This window comes from Octodon degus, unplaced genomic scaffold (genome assembly GCF_000260255.1).
Source record: "Octodon degus isolate 3935 unplaced genomic scaffold, OctDeg1.0 scaffold00237, whole genome shotgun sequence".
In the NCBI taxonomy this organism is placed as follows: domain Eukaryota; kingdom Metazoa; phylum Chordata; class Mammalia; order Rodentia; family Octodontidae; genus Octodon; species Octodon degus.
Genome location: NW_004524813.1, coordinates 2,002,209 through 2,010,748, shown reverse-complemented (window position 1 = coordinate 2,010,748; position 8,540 = coordinate 2,002,209).

Genomic DNA, 8,540 nt, shown 5'->3' with positions numbered 1-8,540 from the left:
GCACAGTCTGCCTGCATGAAAAATCACCATTACTTTACATCGTAGACGTGCTTTCACATGGAATCACCATTTTAAAGGAATGCTGCTGCTTGCCTGAACCTGAAATCCTCATGGAAAAGTTCGCTTGGGGAAGGCCTGCCACAGTTGGGCAAGCTACCTTCCGGTAGCTAGTTTTACCCCACGGCTAAGCCTCCATGTCCAGAGAGCCTCTATGTCAATGTTATGGACAGGGGCAGGGCTGGCATAGCATGCGGGACCCAGGATCGAACCCTGGTCCCTGTGTTTGCCAAAGTGGGCACTTAGTCCACTGAGCTATCTCGCCAGCCCTATACACAAATTCTAAACGTAGATTTATAATGATATAGAACACTTTGACAGGTATAGCAATATAAATGTCAAGTATAAAAATATATCTTTTTACAGTAATGGTTTTGTGTGTGTGTGTGTGTGTGTGTGTGTGTGTGTGTGTGTGTGTCAAATCAAGTAAAGCATGCAAAATTTATGTTTGAATTTCTCTCCATCCAGGCTAAAAATGTGCCTCGCATAGTTCAGAATCTCATGGTTTTCTGCGTCAAAGCCCACTTTGTATGCGTCTTTTAGCTTCCACATATGAAGATAGATCACACTTAAGTCTGGAGATCAGGTAAGGGAAGCGTACATGTAGGGTGTACTTTGAAGAAATAATGAACAGGATGAGGCGGCCTATAAGCTGCAGGAGAAAATTATGCTAAAGTTTATGGAGCTGTGTCACGTTAGTAGTAGTGCAGTAGTCCCAGAGGCAACACAGGTGTTGCTCAGGAATCTCCCTGCGAATACAAATGATTTTCTTTTCAGGAATCAAAACGGTCGATTACTTTTATTAAAGGAAGCATGCCAGGATGTTTCAAATTTTACTTATTCATAAAGCAGTAAGGCGCCTCTTTGGCTCAGATTTAGGTGGGCTGCAGACTTCTTGAATTACTTAATATATACCAATAATTTTCACATTTAATTAGCTAAATTCTCCAAATGGCCCTAGAAAGACTAACACTAGCCACATTTTGAAAGATAAGAAATTAGTATCATTCATTTAAAGTAATGCATTTTTTAAAAAGGCTGAATCAAAAGTCATTACTCAGAACCTAACATTACTTAATATAACGTCATTCTCAATTACTGGTCAAATATCCTCACTAACTTTGATGAAAATTCGGATTTTACCAAAACTACTTTAATCCACGTGTCTCTACAGCTCTTTTATCCTGCCCCCACCTGCGTTTCCTGATGTTATCAGCTTTGCTGGCACATGCTCCTACAGATGTAGCTTAGATAACTCATAAAAGCACGTAATGAATTCACAGAGCTAAACTGTACCACCTTTTCATGCAAATTCCAAAATCCCATCTAGTGATGTTTTATTTACTTGCCTGGGCATTGTTCATATTCCTGGTTTTCTGTTGACACTGCTGTGTGTCTGGCTATCTACATTAATATTGCTTTCTCTCAGTGGTTCAGAGCTCGGTGCTAAGATAGGATTGTAACAATAAGCGCATTCTTTATCTGCTGATCTTTCCTTTTCTGAAATTAACCATGAGTAACTTTTATAGCTAATATGGTCATAAATTAAAATAATTCATGTGACGGACAAGCATCACAGACACAAAGTAAATTTACATTAACTCAGGGAAACTTCGTAAGCAAGAGATATTCAGGGTTAAATAGTCTGAAACTAATCTCCATGACCTCTACAACAGGGGAGCATCTCAAGTTTTCTCTTTGACATAATCCTCTTTCATTCCACAGAAGGATGCGGCAGCTTCCAACAGTAGCAATCTATTGACTGCACTAGCTAGGGAGGGTGATTTCTAAGGGAACAATCTCAGGTCTCTAAGTTCTATGCCATTCCTGGTAGAAATGTGGCAAATATGATTTTGTAGAATTCAGCAGACAGCTTCTATTGAAGAGATTAAGCCATTGTTCAGCCATGAAAGTAAATCTTGCGAAAATGAGCACTTGCTCCTGAGTTGACCCTCAGTTGGTCCGGTACCTCTACTCTCTTGAACCTTACAAAAAGCACTGTCACCTTCCCAGAGTGCACATCAGCATAGAGTAATGATCCTTTCATGGGTCACGCAATGCATTGTAAAAGCATAATCCATTCTGAACCAAATTTTAAAAGTATAAGGACCAAATCAGCTTTTTCTCATAAAATCTCTACTCCTCTTCACTTTTAACTCAGTGTACACTATATATGCATTTAGATATGGATTGGAAGCTAATGTGGGAATACAAATGATAAGATTATGTAAGACTGTAACTTTGATATTACTGTATAATTACACTAAAAACTATGCAGAACATATATTTGTAGTGGAGAATACAATGGAAATTAAACTGAATTATTTTCTGGGATACAAATGCACTTATATCTTCTTAACATGGTTCTTCCATCAGCCCGAGGCCTTTTGCTTTTTAGGCGTCTTCCTTACGTCTCCCAGGCTGGCTTCAAACATGTGGCCCTCCTCCCTCTTCCCTCAGTCCCACAGGTCGCTATGCAGCACAGCCAGGCTTCCAAGGCCTCTGGAGGGGCGTCCTGAAGCGGCAGCTTCTTAGTGACACCTGCAGGGTTAAGAAGGGTGCAGCTGCAGGAAGAGCAGAATGTTTCCTCTTGCACTTACCACCTTTGTAGCCCCTTAAAGACTTAGGTTTTCTCAATAGATAAGACTGTGAATAAAAACCCCCAAAATTAAATACTAAAATACATCAGGTATAAAATAAGCTTATCTTTTTCAATACTATACGGCAAAAACAGACACTATGCTCTGCCTCATGCATCACCATATTTGGCGGACGCCCTGAGGATTTTAACTCTTCAGTGACATCTACTGAGGGTGTTGTGTTCTGCAGGAGACAGCAAAGCAGCTTCAGCCACACGCATGGCTTGCTCTTAGAGAATGCTCAGATCCCGGAGGCCACTTCAGAGGCTGTACCGCTGGCAAGGTTTAAAGTAACAGCCTTGCCCTCGGGGCACACTGAAATGACAACTGAGACTGGGCATGATGGTACATTCCTATAATCCCAGTGCTTGGGAGGCTAAAAACAGGAGGATCACCATAAGTCCAATCTGTATAATGAGGCCCTGTAGATCCCCTACTAAATACAAAAAGAAAGAAAGAAAGAAAGAAAGAAGAAAGAAAGAAAGAAAGAAAGAAAGAAAGAAAGAAAGAAAGAAAGAATAAAGTAACAGATAAGGATTAGAACTAGAAAAATAAGCTATTTGCGCAGTTCACTTACAATCATTCTAAGAGCAACAGTCCTTTTTAGCATTTCTTCTAATGGCAAATCTTTTATCCTAAGCTTGATGGTATCTTCTTATAATGTTGGTAGGATGAAAGATTTAAAGAATTTTTTTGTTTTTTGTATTTTAGGGAAGGGTCTACAGTGTGTTGAGGGTCTCACTACTACATAGGACTCATAGTGATACCCCTGTTCACAGCCTGCCAAGAGCTGGGATTACAGGTGCACACCACCATGCCCAGTCTTAAATAAATGTTTCTGAAATAGCTTTAAATTTGTATTTTATAACTAGCAACTATTAATGTAGAATATAGGAGTCTTATGTCACTTTGAGGATTTTAAGCAACAAGATAATGATATATTTGAAAGAACACTATTCTAAAAATAAGAAAGCTAAAAAATAGGAAAGCAAGAAAACTGATAGGAGAGTCAGCGGTGAAGGTATTACAGCACTCAAGCATAAACGATGCAATATTCTGTGAGAAAAATCGGAGGTGCATTCAAGAACCAATTAGGAAACTGAATCAATAGGACCTGTTTACAGTTACTATTCAAAACTCCAAGCACTAGGATCTGTCACCTGGAATTTTCTCTCTCAAATTTCTCAATGGGGCATAACAAATGCCACACCAGCAGTTACAAACGTATGATGTTGTGCGACGCATCCTGAGGCCACACCGCTGACACTTGATGCAGGCTCGCGTAAGCTCGGTCCACTCAGGTCACCTTCTCCTAGGTTCAAGCCTTGCCAAAGGCTTCGCAGGACTTGGGGTGCTTGCTTCATTCATTCCTGCAGGCTCAAGTGGGGAACTGAGGGCATTTACATGAACATGGAGAAAGCCTTCAATTAATGGGCGCTGTCATTGACAGACAGCTCCATCGCTTTCCTTCTTCCAGGAGAACAGTTGTGATGGTTCATCCATGCACGGTCCCCAGAGCAAGTGTGTCCAACGCATGGCTCTCGAGCCACACGCATCCATGAAGAGCTAGTAGAGTGACCCCACAATAACTGAAAGTTTTAACATTACTGTGTGAATTTTAGCAAGAGTTTCCAGGACTCAGCTGTTGACTGCGGAGTTCAGATTGCATCTGTGACAGAGGAATGCCTGTGCTGGAGAGCACAGCGTAGACCTGCCTCCATCGCGGGGCGCACCACACTGTACACCTGTGTGCATCAGACCTTGCACCTGCCTGCTCAGTGTGCAGCGTGAAATGCTGCAACAGAAGTACTACAACCTACCTGCGCAGGTCTGCCCTGTGAAGAAGGGGGTTCATTGTTACTAAGGAGGTATGTAAGTTTTCTTCATTGCTACACTCAGGCTTATTGTGTTTTTTGAAAAACAAATTAATGTGTTAAAACATAAAAAACAATGGGATGGATACTGTGGATACTTGTATATATAATTTATAAATTTTATGTGCTTTGTCCTCCTTGTGCCACAGGCAAAGTGTAAGATTCACCCATATCCGACACTGCTCCCAGTGAGTGTGAGTCCTTGCAATACTCGGAGCCCGCCCTGTCCCTTCTTCACTGTCTCACTGCCCCCACTCATTCACTTTCCCTTCCTGGGTTACTTCTCAAATTAACACGCCACTCAGGAGGGGAGTGAGGGATACAGACGAAAAAGGTAGTAGAGGTTGCATCAGAGAACAATCAGTCAGAACGAACTGTACAATTTCTTGTTCATTTGTCAGGTGCCAGCAAAGATGACACTGATGATGGAAAACAGAAGATAATAATCCCAGTCAGGATGATAATCTCCTCCAACTGAAACAGCTTCTAGTTCCTAAGATAGTTATCTGTAGGCAAGGACAAAACCCAAGTGGAAGTGCGCTTGCTTGTCTGAAGGCCTTGGCATTTGAAAGACTAGGAGCAAGAGCAAGCGAATGGATTTTAACATCAACTGGCCTTCGTGGTAAAAGATTTAACTAAGTAATCGGCAATGAGCTAGGGGTGCTCCTGTGGGAGGAGTTCACTTATGGTTTTTTGAAAGAGAGGAACGTATATTAAGCTTTTAAAAGCAACTGATGGAAAGTTGGAAGTGTAGAAGTCAGAAGCGGCCCTGCATGTAGACAGAGCTGGAAACAGTACCTTGCAGGGCAAAGTCAGGGGCAGGAGGCAAGTCAGAGCAAGGTGCCCGTGGCCAGGTGAGAGAGGCGGCTAAATGTCATTACAAGGGGAAGCTCGGCTCTTACGCTGTAGTTAGATACTGTAGGCTGTTCCTATAGTTGTTCTCAACTCTATTCAGTCATTTTCCCAATGTTTCCTAGGAGAGTCTGTAATGAGTGCCACAGGAGACGCGTGACTTACTTTTATCATTTCATATGAATTGGGTTAGGGATTCCTTCTCTTACAAAATCCTATTCGAGAATGGCTGAAGAGTTTTACTATATGGGGTGCCACCACCTTAGTTTAGGTAGAAAATCCTTTAGTTATACTTTGCTTCTATGAAATGAAAAAAGTGAGTACAAAAATTTTTCTTCCTTCCTTACTGTTAACAGAGAAAAATCACACCAAAATACCTGACACAAGCACTAGATTTCTTAGTAAAAATATCTTAATTCATGAAAGATTGTCATACTGTATGAAATAATGTTTCTCTCCACTTTTCTTTTTCAATTATACAGTTAATCTTTGGAGAAATAACTTATAAACAAAATGTGGTTTCATAAAACATGCCTACACGCAGTATTTTAAAATAAAATTTGGGAGACTGAATTGAAAGGTTTTTTTTTTTATTTTCACTTACAATGTATGAAACATCTTTTAGTGCATTAAGTAAAACAGTATATAATTTGATCAAAAAGTAAAAATACAGCTACCATATTATCCAGCAATCCCATACTCTTCATCTACCCCCCCAAAAAAAAAAAAACTAGTATGTCAAATATATATTCCATCCTCTTTTGAAACAAGAAGTGAAAGCAATTTAAATATCCTAAATGCCCTGATCAATGGACTTTTAAAAATGTGGTTCATACACACAACATAGTACTATTCAGCCATTAAGACAATAAAATTCAGATGCCAGGCAGCAGCTGAGACTGGGCGTGGAGGGGCGCGCCTGTGATCCCAGCGCTTGGGAGGCTGTAAACAGGAGAATCACTACAAGTCCAATCTAGTAAGCAGACCTTGTAGACCCTGTCCTAAATACAGAAAAAGAAAACATTCTGAAAACAGGAGGAACACGAGGAGTCCGATCTGTGCAGTGAGACCCCGTAGACCCTGCCTGCACTGAACACATTTTAAAAACAAGGACTGGAATTCTGTCAGTTACTACAACACAAGTGGAGACCACGTGCAAAGGTTGTCACCGCTGACTCTTTTACATTTTCTCTGCTGTATTGCTTAACATGGTTAAAAAAAAAAAGCTAACAACTGGAAATCATTGTATAAAGAGAGTAAGTCAGGCAAAAAAAGACAAGTACTTTGTGAATTCTTTTTAAAAGAGTTGGTTTCATAGATATGAAGAGTAGAATGGTGTTACCAAAAGCTAAGGATGTTAGAGGGGAAGGAGAGAATGGTGAAGGTTGAGCAACAGGCGCAAGTCACAATCAAAAGGCTGGAATTCTAGGACGCTGTTGAGCAAATTGCAGGTAATGATCATGTGCTGTGTATTTCAAAAAGTCAAAAAAGAATTCTCATTTTATTATAAATAAATGATGTTTGAGAAAATTTTAATCTAATATAAATTCTGCACCCTATATGCATATTTCAAAATGTCACATGATACCCCATAAATATGAAGAATTTCATATTTTTATTCATCATGTTAAAATATTAAATTTAACTTTTAAAAGACTGTGAAACACAGCTTTTCAAAACAGAAATACAGACTAAAAAAATTTTCAAACCTTGCAAAATTTACTGAGATGTAATTCAGACACATTGGGTGAGAACGCGCTGCAGTGAGGGCGAGTTGGCAGAACCGCTCCAGGCGCAGTTGCCTCTGCAGTTTGCACACTACGCACTGTCCGTGCAGTAAGAGGGGAGTGTGATCCCGCAGGGCCGCCGCAACTCCGAATGCCTGGCTTCTCTCAGGGATGAGGTCTTAGTTATTGCGCAGGCTGGTCTCCTACTCCAGGACTCAAGCGATCCTCCTACTTTAGCCTCTTGAATAGTCAGGAGTAGAGGTGTGTGCCGACGTCCCCAACTGGAATAATTTTAAATCAGTTTGTCTTAATTTGATGATATCGTGCGAAAATTGAATTGAATGTTTCCAAATTCCCTAGTCAACAAAATAACTGAAAGTTTAAGTGTATCTCTCGGGATTGTTTCAGGTGATATTTAAAGGTCAGCGTGTTTTTAAAAATCTTTGGAAGTGCATTATATCATTTTGTATTAAAATTCTAAGAGGCCATGACATTTAAGTGTTTCAGAGAGCTTACCAAAACACATCTTGATTATATGTGTTCATAATAAAAATTAGCAAAGTACATTCATGTTTATTCATTGAAATTGCATAAGAAATTTCTGTGCTAAATATTCAGCAGAATTAAACATATCATGCTCCAAACTCCTCTCATCCCCTAGGCCTATAATCTAAAGTTATCAACAATTTTTTTCTTTTTTTTTTACACTAAGAAATGATTGAAAGCCTTAAAATTTGTCAGGGCTTCGAAGAAAATCTTTTCCAAATATATCCTGTTTTTTTCTTCACTTTTACAAATCAAATTTTGTGAAATATCTGCTTTGTGTGTTTGCATATATTTAAACAATTGAGTTTAAAGCTTTCACGAATGTCTTTTAATGAAGAAGACACATTTCTGGAATTATGAATATTTTATTTCCTTTGTGATAACCTTATGTCACTAATGGAAATTGTAAAATATAAAATTTAAAGCCGGAATGACAGCAAAACCCATGTTTCCTGAATCCATTCTTCTTCTTCCTATCATAGGGCTTTGCACGTTTCGGGTTATCCTTTCTTTCCAAACCTCAATCTTCTCTCCCTGAAATCAGTCTATGACCTCACTGAGAACATGACTCCAACAATAATAATAATAGTAATAATAATTACAATAGTAATAATATAGTCTTGCTGCCCTCTCAGACCTCTCCCTCCCTCTGCATTCGTACTTCTGCATTCCAATGGCCCACCTGACCTGCTTAATGGTTCCGAAAGCCAAGATTTCCCCTTCCATGTTACGTATCATCACTTTTTCTTTTCTTTTTACAGTGTAACATGACATTACAGAAGTTCTGCAACCCCTGCTATGTGATTTCATTTATCAAAAAATATAGCAATGCATTCTTTATTCCA